The sequence below is a fragment of the Salmo salar genome, chromosome 13 (assembly GCF_965601325.2).
Source record: "Salmo salar chromosome 13, fSalSal1, whole genome shotgun sequence".
In the NCBI taxonomy this organism is placed as follows: domain Eukaryota; kingdom Metazoa; phylum Chordata; class Actinopteri; order Salmoniformes; family Salmonidae; genus Salmo; species Salmo salar.
This window is the reverse complement of record NC_138303.1, coordinates 29,824,556-29,837,637: the sequence shown is the minus strand read 5'-3', so window position 1 is coordinate 29,837,637 and position 13,082 is coordinate 29,824,556. Positions and strand designations below refer to the sequence as shown.

Here is a 13,082-nt window from a genome sequence, read left to right as displayed (position 1 = left end):
TTTACGAAGCACGGTTTGGCAGGTCATGTTTCAGAGGACGCATGACTTGACCTTCGCCTCTCCCTAGCCCGTTGGGGAGTTGCAGCGATGAGACAAAATCGTAATTGGATCGCAATTGGATATCATGAAATTGGGGAGAAAAAAGGGGGTAAATAAAAAACTCCTAGAGGAAAACATGCTTCAATCTGCTTTCCAACAGACACAGGGAGACAAATTCATCTTTCAGCAGGATAATAACCTTAAACACAAGGCCAAATATACACTGGAGTTGCTTACCAAGATGACATTGAATATACCTGGCCTAGTTACAGGTTTGACTTAAATTGGCTTGAAAATCAATGGCAAGACTTGAAAATGGCTGTCTAGCAAAGATCAACAACCAACTTAACAGAGCATGAAGAATTTTTTTAATAATAATATGCAAATATTGTACAATTCAGGTTTTAAATCTCTTAGAGACTTACCCAGAAAGACTCACAGCTGTAATCACTTCCAAAGGTGACTCTAACATGTATTGACTCAGCAGTGTGAACACTCATGTGTAAATGAGATATTTCTGTATTTCATTTTCAATAAATTTTCACTTACAGTTACTGTCTTGTTGGAAAGGTGGCATCCTATGACCGTGCCACATTAAAAGTCTCTGAGCTCTTCAGTAAGGCCATTCTACTGCCAAGGTTTGTCTATGGAGGTTGCATGGCTGTGTGCTAGTACTGGTCGTCCATTTTGAGACGCCGTAGCCTGTATACACTTCCTCAAAATAGACTGAATTAATGTAAGATAACCTAAGAAACCTGTCATTCATTTTGACGTTTTTGACGAGAAGATCTTAGTGGTGCAATTTTACATCTAACTAAGATGTTTGATGCAGTATTTCTCAATGAAAACAGTTGCATGAAAACGAGTAATCTTTTGTTGAATGACGACAAAAACTTTATTGAAGAATCCCTACTGTTGACCAATCACTGACGAAGGGGTGTAGACTTCGGTTACCAAAAAAATGTGTGTGCCCGAACACCCGAAAAAACCCTCACTGAAGTCCAAAACGAACAGAAACATTACAAAATGTTGTCATAATAAATGCATCAACTCTTCCAAACTGTTTCGGCTGGGAAGCATGCGGATGCCTTAGGCTCTTATCCTGACCCTAGGCTCTTATCCTGACCCTAGGCTCTTATCCTGACCCTTTGCTGACCTACTGTCTGAACGGTCTCAACTCAACACTCCGACACCACTCCCACACAGAGTGATGGAGAGAGAGAGAGCAAGAGAGAGAGAGACAAACAGAGAGAAAGAAAAATAGAGACAGAGATCAAGTGGAGCTCAGATCCTTCTCAGTCTCCTAATGCAGACAGACATGTACATAACAGGGTGTTTTTAATACACACACACACACACACACACACACACACACACACACACACACACACACACACACACACACACACACACACAAAATATAGCCCCATAGTCTTTTCTTATTAGATAAGAATCTGATAAGGCCTGCCCTTCAGGAACCCATGAGAAGAGTGGGAGACTCTGCGAGAGTCAGATGTACTGATCCTCTGACAGTCAGAGAGACAGGAGCACTCTGACAGGAACTAACAAGGAGAACAGGGAACACAGAGAACCCTGGAGAACAGCTGTGGTTCAGACCAACAGCATGTCAGTGAATCTACAGTTGAAGTCGGAAGTTTACATACACCTTAGCCAAATACATTTAAACTCAGTTTTTCACAATTCCTGACATTTAATCCCAGTAAAAATTCCTTGTCTTAGGTCACCACTTTATTTTAAGAATGTGAAATGTCAGAACAAAGGTAGAGATAATGATTTATTTCAGCTTTTATTTCTTTCATCACATTCCCAGTGGGTCAGAAGTTTACATAAACTCAATTAGTATTTGGTAGCATTTCCTTTAAATTGTTTAACTTGGGTCAAAGGTTTCGGGTAGCCTTCCACAACCTTGCACAATAAGTTGGGTGAATTTTGGCCCATTCCTCCTGACAGAGCTGGTGTAACTGAGTCAGGTTTGTAGGCCTCCTTGCTCACACATGCCTTTTCAGTTCTGCCCACACATTTTTTATCGGATTGAGGTCAGGGCTTTGTGATGGCCACTCAAATACCTTGACTTTGTTGTCCGTAAGCCATTTTGCCACAACTTTGGAAGTATGCATGGGGTCATTGTCTGTTTGGAAGACCCGTTTGTGAACAAGCTTTAACTTCCTGACTGATGTCTTGAGATGTTGCTTCAATATATCCACGTCATTTTCTCTCCTCATGATGCCATCTATTTTGTGAAGTGCACCAGTCTCTCATGCAGCAAAGCACCCCCGCAACATGATGCACTTCCTAAGGCTTCCACTAGATGTCAACAGTCTTTAGAACCTTGTTTTATGCTTCTACTGTTACTGGGCAGAGAATAGGAGCTGATTCAAGCCTGGGACCAACGAGTTGTTTACTGCTCACTCACACAGGCGCGCCTTCCTTCTTTTTCCTCTGTAATGAATACTCTATTGTCCGGTTGGAATATTATCGAAGATTTATGTTAAAAAGACCCTAAGGATTGATTGTAAACATCGTTTGACATGTTTCTACGAGCGGTAATGGAACTATTTAAGTTTTCGTCTCTGGTTTTGTGCTCGCGCCTTTGGATTAGTGATCTGAACGCGCGAACAAAACGGAGGTATTTGGACATAAATATGTAGTTTATCGAACAAAACAAACATTTCTTGTGGAAGTGGGAGTCCTGGGAGTGCATTCCGATGAAGATCAGCAAAGATAAGTGAAGATTTATAATATTAATTCTGAGTTTAGTTGACTCCAGAACTTGGCGGGTAACTGTATAGCTTGCTTTGATGGCTGAGCTCTGTACTCAGAATATTGAAAAATGTGCTTTCGCCGTAAAGCTATTTTAAAATCTGACACAGCGGTTGCATTAAGGAGAAGTGTATCTATAATTCTTTCAATAACTGTTGTAAATTTTTAGCAATGTTTATGATGAGTATTTTTGTAAATTGATGTGCTCATTCACCGGTGGTTTTGGAGGGAATACATTTTCTGAACATCACGCGCCAATGTAAAATGGGGTTTATGGATGTAAATATGAACTTTATCAAACAAAACATACATGTATTGTGTAACATTGAGTCCTGGGAGTGTCATCTGATGAAGATCATCAAAGGTTAGTGATTCATTTTAGCTGTATTTCTGGTTTTTGTGAAGCCTCTCCTTGCTTGGAAAATGGCTGTGTGGTTTTTCTTGTTTAGGCTCTGTCCTAACATAATCTAATGTTATGCTTTCGCCGTAAAGCCTTTTTGAAATCGGACACTGTGGTTGGATTAAGGAGGATCTTATCTTTAAAATGGTGTATAATACTTGTATGTTTGAGAAATTTGAATTATGAGATTTTTGTTGTTTTGAATTTGCCGCCCTGCTATTTCACTGGCTGTTGATAGTGTGTACCGCGGGTGGGACGCTAGCGTCCCAGATGTCCCAGAGAGGTTTAACAAGAAATTTGTGGAGTGGTTGAAAAACAAGTTTTAATGACTCCAACCTAAGTGTATGTAAACTTCTGACTTCAACTGTACATGCCGTGATGGAAACAATTGGTGGTGACATTCTTTAGCTACTGACATTCTTTAACTACTGACATTGAGCCACTACACTAATAAATATTGATCCCCACTGTTCTATTCTACCAACTTGGCTGTGTTGTTTTCCTGTCTTAGGGATCTGTAATAGGCGTATTATAGGCTTTATACAGTAAGCCTCTCTGTAAAACCTATTCCAGTTTGAAGGGACAGAGAGGCTAATATGTCTAGCCAAACAGGTGTATGACTTTGGGTAACCATGGAAACCACGGCCCAGAGCAACAGCATAGCCAATAGCGTGTCAACAGCCAATTCCCATTACCTTGTTGCATATCACAGTAAACACAGGAGCTACTGGCAGCATGTTGATGATGTCACGGCCTCTGTCTGGTAGGAGGACAGGGACCTTATTTTAGCCACAGCTCCCAATAGGCGTCTGGTAAAAATATGAATAGTTAGGCCAACGCAGTCAGGTCAAATAAAATAAAAGGTTATTTGTTAAATGCTTCATAAACAAGAGGTGTAGACTAACAGTGAAATGCTTACTTATGGGCCTTTCCCAACAATGTAGAGAGAAAAATTGAAAAATAATAGAAAAATAATAACACAAGCAATAAATAGACGGGGTGTGGCGGCGGACTTTACAAATGACCTGCCAGGACAGGAGGCCTATCACCCATTCCAACATAATCACAGCTCGGTCTGATGGGCCCTGCTCCTCGTAGAGAATATAAATGTAACAAACATCATAAATGACACGACACATCCCTGGATCTGGGTTTCTTCCCCTGTCAAAATGTCCGACAGGGTCCCTTTGTGTCCTCCAATAAGGAAAGAATGAAAAGGAGCTGCATTCGAGATCTCTCAATGATTCCCTTCGGTCGTTTGCTTAGCTGGAAGCAGTATGTTAATTGAAGCGGAAACTTGCAGCTTTATGAAACACGGGCAATTTATGCCACAGTCTAGTGCGCAGATTACTCTGCCATAAGTATATATAATTCATGTGTAATTCTCCAATCAGGAGCTGTTTAGAATCACACACACACTAAAGCACACACTATCACACACACGCAAACACACACATGCACGCACATATGCACACCCACATACACACACTGGTATAGAACAGATGCACTCTGGAGAGCAATTAGTTTTCACCACTAAGTCTTAGTGAGGAAAGGTAAGGCTATCGATAAAACCGTCTATCGCCCCTAAGTCCCCCTTCACACCTGCTCGTCGAACATCTCATTCCAAAATCACAAGCGTTAATATGGTGTTGGTCCCCCTTTTTTTGCTATTCATTCATCCAGAATGTTATTGTGTGCTGTTGCGTTAAGATTTCCCTTCAATGGAACTAAGGGGCCTAGTCCGATCCATGAAACCCCCCAGACCATTATTCCTCCTACACCAGACTTAACAGTTGGCACTATGCATTAAGGCAGGTAGCGTTTTCCTGGCATCCGCCAAACCCAGATTTGTCCATCCGACTGCCAGATAATGAAGCGTGATTCATCACTCCAGAGAACGCGTTTCCACTGCTCCAGAGTCCAATGGCGGCGACCTTTACACCACTCAATCCGACACTTGGCATTGTGCTTGGTGATCTTAGGCTTGTGTGCGTCTGCTCAGCCATGGAAACCCATTTCATGAATCTCCCAACGAACAGTTATTGTGCCATTTTCAGCACTCAGCGGTCCCGTTCTGTGAGCTTGTGTGGCCTAACACTTCGCAGCTGAGTCGTTGTTGCTCCTAGATGTTTCCACTTCACAATAACAGCACTTACAGTTGACCGGGGCAGCTCTAGCAGGACAGAAATTTGATGAACTGACTTGTTGGAAAGGTGGCATCCTATGATGGTGCAATGTTGAAAGTCACTACACTCTTCAGTCCAGGCCATTCTACTGTCAATGTTTGTCTATGGAGATTGCATGGCTGAGTGGTCAATTTTATACACCTGTCAGCAACGGATGTGGCTGAAATAGCTGAATCCACTCATTTGAAGGGTTGTCCACATACTTTTGGCCATGTAGTGTATAACCTTAACCTTTTAACATTAAAAACATTTGAATGTCTATAAAACAGGATGAAAGAGAGGGGGGGGGAAGAAAGGAGAGCGACATAAAAAACAGCTAGAAGACGTTTGGCCCAGGGGGGTGATAAACAGAGCAATGGTTTTTGATAGAGAGAGGGAGGGGGGAGAGCGAGAGAACTCTCTCTCTCTCCTCCCTGCAGACTGGTACAGGTGTGGATAGGCTGGCTGGGGATGGAGAGACTAGCAGGAGATGGATAATGGAAATAAAGTTTCTTTCATCTAACCTGTCAGGTCTCCAGCGCTCTGCATTGTTTCTGTCTGCTGGTTGTGTTTCTATGTCCACAGTGTTTTCACTCTGTAATGAGGAGGAGTAGGAGCCTAGAGCCTCCAGTCGCTGTGTAAGGATCCATTCCACACTTGACATGACTCTTCTCAATTTTCATGTGTATTTTTATTGGAGCATGAAATTACCTTGCGATCCCTTAGGGGGGAAATGTGTGTGTTTGAAAAATTCAACACAGAGTTTGGTTGGCTGTGCCTTACTCATACATGAGGAAATGGTCCGTGCAGCTCCAAGATGTGTTACATGGATACATGTGTATATGTGTTTTGTGACACAGTCTGTTCTGTATGAGTTTATTTTGTAGTGAGATGTGTGTGTGTCCACCTGGGTGCATGAGCGTGCACGTGTCTGATGGTCTGATGTGACATCATTGGCCTTCACCCTTGCTTGCGGAACCAATAGAGGACAAAAGAAGAAAGGCCTACTGTAAACTGGTGAATCGCCAAGGAGGACTTTGCAGAGGTGTGGAACGTGAGAGCGGTTCTATATACAGTGGACAAAGAGGGGGGCTTGGTTTTAACATTAGCATGAAGTAAACCAGCAGCATACCACTCTGCATCCCACTACTGGCGTACCTCTGAAGTTAAGCAGGGGTAGTCCCTGGATGGGAGACCAGATGCTGCTGGAAGTGGTGTTGGAGGGCCAGCAGGAGGCACTCTTTCATCTGGTCAAAAAAGTATAATAATGCCCCAGGGCAGTGATTGGGGACACTGCCCTGTGTAGGGTGCTGTCTTTCGAATGGGATGTTAAACAGGTGTCCTGACTCTCTGGGGTCACTAAAGATCCCATGGCACTTATTGTAAGAGTAGGGGTGTTAACCCTGGTGTCCTGACTAAATTCCCAATCTGGTCTTCATACCATCATGGCCACCTAATCATCCCTAGCTTCCAATTGGCTAATTCATCTCCTCTCCCCTGTAACTATTCCCCAGGTCATTGCTGTAAATGAGAATGTGTTCTCAGTCAACTTACCTGGTAAAATAAAAGATTGTGCCTGAAATGATGTAACTATTGGGCCAATAAAGGTATTTTCTGTCTCTCTCCTTCTGCCATTAGACTAAGAAAAAGTCTCTATATTTACATCCTATATAGTACTGCAAGTCGAAGAAATGCCTCTAGTCTGTCTGTCCTGAGACAGTGATGTCCTGATCAATAACAATGACCCAGAAAAACAACCATCCATCCAGGGCCTCTTTAACACATCTACTTTGATTCCATGATGGCCCATAACAGGTTTGTTTGTATTTGGCAGAATCCTGGAACACACCCAGCGCAGGGCGCTCCTCATCAAATACAGCTGGCCAGCTACATCGTTATTAGGCTAGGAGAGGTTTAGACCAGGGGTAAGCAGCTCTGATTTTATAAGCCAGGCAGTCATTATCAGGGAAGGCTCTGTTACGACCTGGAGTTCTGCAGGTCTGCCGGTCTGCAGGTCTAGCAGTCTACAGGTCTGCTGGTCTGCAGGTCTAGCAGTCTACAGGTCTGTCGGTCTGCAGGTCTAGCAGTCTACAGGTCTGCCGGTCTGCAGGTCTAGCAGTCTACAGATCTGCCGGTCTGCAGGTCTAGCAGTCTACAGGTCTGTCGGTCTGCAGGTCTAGCAGTCTACAGGTCTGTCGGTCTGCAGGTCTAGCAGTCTACAGGTCTGTCGGTCTGCAGGTCTAGCAGTCTACAGATCTGCTGGTCTGCAGGTCTAGCAGTCTACAGGTCTGTCGGTCTGCAGGTCTAGCAGTCTACAGATCTGCAGCACGGTGGGACCCAGTTCAGCCCAATCTACTTTGGCCGCTAGCAGGCAGGTGAGGAGTTCTAATCAGAGCACACAGCACGCACAGACAGACAGACAGACAGACAGACAGACAGACAGACAGACAGACAGACAGACAGACAGACAGACAGACAGACAGACAGACAGACAGACAGACAGACAGACAGACAGACAGACAGACAGACAGACAGTGATTGCCCACAGCGACCTGATTGGTTGGCAGGAGCTGAGCACAGAATCCCAGATTAAACCTGTCAGCTTGACCCACGGAGGAGAAGCACTCAGGACCCACCTAATGCAGCGGAACAGGGTGTGTACTACTGTATGTGTGCCTGTGGTGTCATTTCTGACCCATTTCACTGTAACCTAACTGAATAACACCACCACTGCGTGAGAACTAAAGTGGGCCACAGTGCCATACAGAAGATGGAATATTGTCCAAGGTACCAAAGAAAACACACTGTTGTTCACTGTCCTAGTCCTAACGGTCCACTATTCATCCCATGAATACACCCTTCAGCAGCTCATCTGCATGTTGTGAAATACTGAATAATCAATGGCTCAAGCCCAGAACATAATCATTCATTCATTGGGAGAAACAACCATGTGACTGATAAGGACGTAGCTCACGAACACATGTCCTTTAGCTCCACAGACCTTCCCTTTGACTCTCTTAGGCTCCTCCCCTTCTCTAGCTCAAGGACATGCTTCCCCCAGCCCCCTACAAACAAAGGACAACAGCCCTTCCTGAAATTCAGAAATACAATGGGGGCAGGCTCGGTGTTGTGTTTCCTTGAAAAGTAGTGGCAAAATGAGCGGTTGCAAAACAAAGGGAGTGCATTAGGCCCTGTTGGGATTGACTGCTAAAGAGGTCTGTTTCCCTAAGCAGCCCACAGCCTTGTTCCAACAAAATCACACTGTTCTGGGGTAATGAGAGCCCAGAAAATCACATTGTTCTGGGGTAATGAGAGCCCAGAAAATCACACTGTTCTGGGGTAATGAGAGCCCAGAAAATCACACTGTTCTGGGGTAATGAGAGCCCAGAAAATCACACTGTTCTGGGGTGATGAGAGCCCAGAAAATCACACTGTTCTGGGGTAATAAGAGCCCACAAATCACACTGTTCTGGGGTGATGAGAGCCCACAAATCACACTGTTCTGGGTTGATGAGAACCCACAAATCACACTGTTCTGGGGTGATGAGAGCCCACAAATCACACTGTTCTGGGGTGATGAGTGCCCAGAAAATCACACTGTTCTGGGGTAATAAGAGCCCACAAATCACACTGTTCTGGGGTGATGAGAGCCCACAAATCACACTGTTCTGGGGTGATGAGAACCCACAAATCACACTGTTCTGGGGTGATGAGAGCCCACAAATCACACTGTTCTGGGGTGATGAGAGCCCAGAAAATCACACTGTTCTGGGGTAATAAGAGCCCACAAATCACACTGTTCTGGGGTGATGAGAGCCCACAAATCACACTGTTCTGGGGTGATGAGAGCCCACAAATCACACTGTTCTGGGGTGATGAGAGCCCACAAATCACACTGTTCTGGGGTGATGAGAGCCCACAAATAAACACAACAGTAAACAGAAAACACTGCCCAGTCTGCCCACAACCTCCAAGAAAGAGAGAGAGACTGGTGGAGAACAAGAGAGAGAGACTAGGAGTGAAAGTGAGAGGTAGTGAGAATGAGAAAAAGAAACAGAGGGAAAACAAGTGAAAGAGAGAGAAAGAGAGAGAGAGAGAGAGAGAGAGAGAGAGAGAGAGAAAGGAGGGAAAGATGCCCTGTGGAATTTTTCTTTGCCTTCTCACCATTGAGGTTTCCAATTAAGGGCAGTATCTTCCCTGATTTCCTTCCCCCTGCAAGGACCCCATACATTTAGGCCCACCTCTGTCTCCATTCATCTCAGTTTGAGCTGCTGCAGGACCCAACCCCACAACGCCATCCCCTTCCCTCCCTATCCCAAACCCCCCTCCATCAAATCCAGCTTCATCACCTTCAGAGGGTCAAAACAGCTAGAATGGGAATCAATGCTCTTGGAATGAGAGGGGGAATGAGGAGGGATAGGAGATAATAACTTCATCAGCAGTGATCTGTGTCTCTTCTGGAAAGGGAAGGGGTTGCAATGATTCCACTTTCCTTTGTCCATTTTTGTGCAATCTCTGCTTATCAAACATGTGTCTGGTTAACAATAGAGGACAGTGCAGTAGAACCAGGCAGACAAAACCTCTCAAATGTATCTAATCACTGAGAGAGAGAGAGAGCTGTCCTTACTTAGCCTCAGCGCTTCCCAGACTCCCCTACTCTTGACCCAAAACTGTTTCAATTGGTTTAGAAGTGTGGATGGTGGATGCATCATAGTCCATTAACATGATGAAACACTGAGAGCCTAAGATGGGTTTTCAACAGATTGTCTTAGGAGACATATCAGAAATAGTCAGCAGCCAATCTGGATTTAACTTAGGCCCAATGGTTAACGCATCCTAAATATGGACTCAAATGTGGCTGACCAAATCTTTCAATCCAACTAAGGGTATAAACATTGAAATAGAAAGGAAGTTGGGACAGAGAAAATGTTCAGAAAACATTGCAAATACTGTATATTTTCTTTCCTTCCTTCTCTCTCTCTTCTCCTCAACCTGGCCAGAATCATCAGCCTGTCTAATATCACAGGAGGCAGATCAACTAGCAGCAGAATCCAATGGGCTAGCCAGGCAAAGCAGCTTGTCGAGCTCAATACTACAGCAGCATCACTTACACACCCAGACAGGAGCCACAGAATACCAATCAATTATTTACAAACCTCCTTTTATTACCTTTATACACACGCCTGTGATTCTCTCGCTCTCTCTCTCTCTCTCTCTCTCTCTCTCTCTAATGCTGTTCTTAACAACAGAGACGGACACATTCCTAACTGACTGAGAACAGACACAGAGTGGGCAGTGAAGCAGTGAAGCCAGGGATAGACAGGCACACATAACAGTCCTGGATCAGAAGTGTCAGCTATGCAAAGAATTCTCTTTTCCATGGGGCAAGCACAATACAGCAGCAGTACCCCATTTAGCATAGCCTGCCAACCACACAGCTAGCCAACCAACCAGCCAGCCAGCCAGCCAAACAGCCAGTCAGTCAGTCAGCCATCCAGTGAGAGAGTGAGTTTGTTTCGCAGTCAGCTAGACAGCCAGCTCCCCAGCCACCCAGCCCCGGTTCTGAAAGCTTGGCCAAGGCTACGGTCAGTCATCAGCCCCCCTCCCTGCTCTCCTCTCATCCATAAAGGGACGGCAGGAGAGAGAGGGGCCTCCTTTTGTCCACTCCAGATTAGTCAACACAGAGGGAGGGCAGAGATTGAGAGAAGAGGACATTTGATTTCTCCTGAGAGCATTAACTGAGCATAACGCAATATCTGTAGAGAGTAAAGAGTGTTTTTAACGGAAGCTTTTATGAGGATAGAAAGACTTGCACAAAGCAGCTTCCTCCCATGGTTTTCTATTCAACTCTGTCCAGTAAACATACAGCCAAATGGCTAGCAGTCCAAACAAAAACACAACCCTCTATGAAAAAAACAAAAATCGCCCACTTCTTCATTCTACACAACATACTGGACAACATATCATTGTGGTTCAGTCTGACCATGTACAGTGAGGAAAAAAAGTATTTGATCCCCTGCTGATTTTGTACGTTTGCCCACTGACAAAGAAATTATCAGTCTATAATTTGAATGGTAGGTTTATTTGAACAGTGAGAGACAGAATAACAACAAACAAATCCAGAAAAATGCATGTCAAAAATGTTCTAAATTGATTTGCATTTTAATGAGGGAAATAAGTATTTGACCCCCTCTCAATCAGAAAGATTTCTGGCTCCCAGGTGTCTTTTATACAGGTAACGAGCTGAGATTAGGAGCACACTCTTAAAGGGAGTGCTCCTAATCTCAGTTTGTTACCTGTATAAAAGACACCTGTTTACAGAAGCAATCAATCAATCAGATTCCAAACTCTCCACCCTGGCCAAGACCAAAGAGCTCTCCAAGGATGTCAGGGACAAGATTGTAGACCTACACAAGGCTGGAATGGGCTACAAGGCCATCGCCAAGCAGCTTGGTGAGAAGGTGACAACAGTTGGTGCGATTATTCGCAAATGGAAGAAACACAAAAGAACTGTCAATCTCCCTCGGCCTGGGGCTCCATGCAAGATCTCACCTCGTGGAGTTACAATGATCATGAGAACGGTGAGGAATCAGCCCAGAACTACACGGGAGGATCTTGTCAATGATCTCAAGGCAGCTGGGACCATAGTCACCAAGAAAACAATTGGTAACAGACTACGCCGTGAAGGACTGAAATCCTGCAGCGCCCACAAGGTCCCCCTGCTCAAGAAAGCACATATACATGCCTGTTTGAAGTTTGCCAATGAACATCTGAATGATTTAAAGGACAACTGGGTGAAAGTGTTGTGGTCAGATGAGACCAAAATGGAGCTCTTTGGCATCAACTCAACTCGCCGTTTTTGGAGGAGGAGGAATGCTGCCTATGACCCCAAGAACACCATCCCCACCGTCAAACATGGAGGTGGAAACATTATGCTTTGGGGGTGTTTTTCTGTTAAGGGTACAGGACAACTTCACCACATCAAAGGGACGATGGACGGGGCCATATACCATCAAATCTTGGGTGATAACCTCCTTCCCTCAGCCAGGGCATTGAAAATGGGTCGTGGATGGGTATTCCAGCATGACAATGACACAAAACACACGACCAAGGCAACAAAGGAGTGGCTCAAGAAGAAGCACATTAAGGTCCTGGAGTAGCCTAGCCAGTCTCCAGACCTTAATCCCATAGAAAATCTGTGGAGGGAGCTGAAGGTTCGAGTTGCCAAACGTCAGCCTCAAAACCTTAATGACTTGGGGAAGATCTGCAAAGAGGAGTGGGACAAAATCCCTCCTGAGATGTGTGCAAACCTGGTGGCCAACTACAAGAAACGTCTGACCTCTGTGATTGCCAACAAGGGTTTTGCCACCAAGTACTAAGTCATGTTTTGCAGAGGGGTCAAATACTTATTTCCCTCATTAAAATGCAAATCACTTTATAACATTTTTGACATGCGGTTTTCTGGATTTTTTTGTTGTTATTCTGTCTCTCACTGTTCAAATAAACCTACCATTACAATTATAGACTGATCATTTCTTTGTCAGTGGGCAAATGTACAAAATCAGCAGGGGATCAAATACTTTTTTCCCTCACTGTATGAGGTCCTTCAACGTTTTTATTCCAAGCCCGGTGAATTTATATGGACCCTTGAAGAAAGCCTGTTAACCTAGCCAACTCAACACAGCGTAACCTAGAGC

At 44.5% G+C, this 13,082-nt stretch overlaps 1 protein-coding gene across 5 annotated transcripts in view; it reads right to left on the bottom strand.

Annotated features, from left to right (window-relative positions):
• The window catches only part of LOC106566796 (microtubule cross-linking factor 2), a 73,701-nt gene that overhangs the window by 46,729 nt on the left and 13,890 nt on the right, over nucleotides 1-13,082 (bottom strand). The gene's annotated exons all lie outside the window — the stretch shown is intronic.